We start from the raw sequence: 1,340 nt of genomic DNA on the forward strand, positions 1-1,340 counted from the left end.
CTTCTTCTTCTTCTTCTTCTTCTTCTTCTTCTTCTTCTTCTTCTTCTGCTGCTGCTGCTGCTGCTGCTGCTGCTTCTCCCTCCCTATCCTCCCTCTCCCTCTTCTTTTCTCTCTCTTTTCATGTTTATATAATTTGCATTAACTCTGGGTTCTCACAGACTATGTCAGTGAAGCTCATGGCATAGAAAATGCCAGAAAGACTTTGAGTACAGACCTAGTACAGCCTGGATGCCTGTTGCCTGAGTACCTGCCGGGCAATTTGGAAGCAGCTCATCACTAGCATGGCCATAAAAGGATGGGGCCAGACCAACTTTCAAAGGCCATCTTCACATTTAGGGGAGGGCTGGGCAATGGTTTGGCATGGAAAGAGTATGCACACTGACCAACTGACAGATAATTGAAGCAGTATATAGAAAACACAATGCATTGTAAAGTGAACATAAGTATAGGTACTATATAGCTTGCAAAATATCTGTGGGGATAGCTGAAAGCTCTGTGATTGCAGCAGTATAAGGAAATCCCATTGTGAGAACTCTGTCTGCCAATATACATTGCGACCTATGACTTAGTATATAAATATGAGAAAGTTGTTAAAAGCACATAACATTTAAGTGATTTCCCCAGGGTTATACAGCCAATTAATATCATAAAGCAAGTTTTGAACCTAGGTCTTCATGACTCCAAGCTTAGCACACTCTCCACCACTTGATGCTATCACATCTCTTAGCATCCCTGAGTCTCTGTTTCTTGATCTGAAAATAGAAGGGGTTGGATTGGATGATCTCTAGGGCCCTTTCTAGGTCTAGATTGTTGCTATGAAATATGTGATGTATATAGCATATATTTTAGATTTTATGACATAAAGGAGTACCTTTTTTTAAAAAAAGAGATTTCACTTTTCCATTTCTGTTAATGGGAAAATATTTTAGCTAGTAGGTGTGCTTTATAATGGCTGTGTAGAATGTTTGATTGCCATTACAGAGAGCAGTGAGTCACCTAATTGTAGAAACAAGTTTAAATATTACCAAGTGAAGTGAGCTTTTGCCTAAAGGCTTAGGAGTAATTAGAAAATGAGGGCAGTGCCTTTATCCTGGAGGTGAGTAATGAATGATAACTCCCTCTTCTTGGTAGAGAGGTGGAAGATTAGGGGTGCAGAATGCTGCACGCACTATCAGGCACCCTTCCTACATTAGCCTGCTTTTCATTACTACACGGGAATAGTTATGGATGTGGGAGGCTGAAGTGGGGAGAGATATTTCTATCCATAAATGACCGTGATGAAATCCAGGGCTATTTTTAAAGGATTTTGAAACATTTTTAGAAGAGAGACTTATTTTTGA

General features: G+C 39.9%; 1 protein-coding gene across 1 annotated transcript in view; it reads left to right on the forward strand.

Annotated features, from left to right (window-relative positions):
- The window catches only part of NLGN1 (neuroligin 1), a 25,372-nt gene that overhangs the window by 733 nt on the left and 23,299 nt on the right, over positions 1-1,340 (forward strand). The window lies entirely within an intron of this gene.

The sequence above is a fragment of the Petaurus breviceps genome, unplaced genomic scaffold (genome assembly GCF_028583685.1).
Source record: "Petaurus breviceps papuanus isolate PSGF00001 unplaced genomic scaffold, PetGlider_PUasm1.0 173, whole genome shotgun sequence".
Lineage (NCBI taxonomy): Eukaryota > Metazoa > Chordata > Mammalia > Diprotodontia > Petauridae > Petaurus > Petaurus breviceps.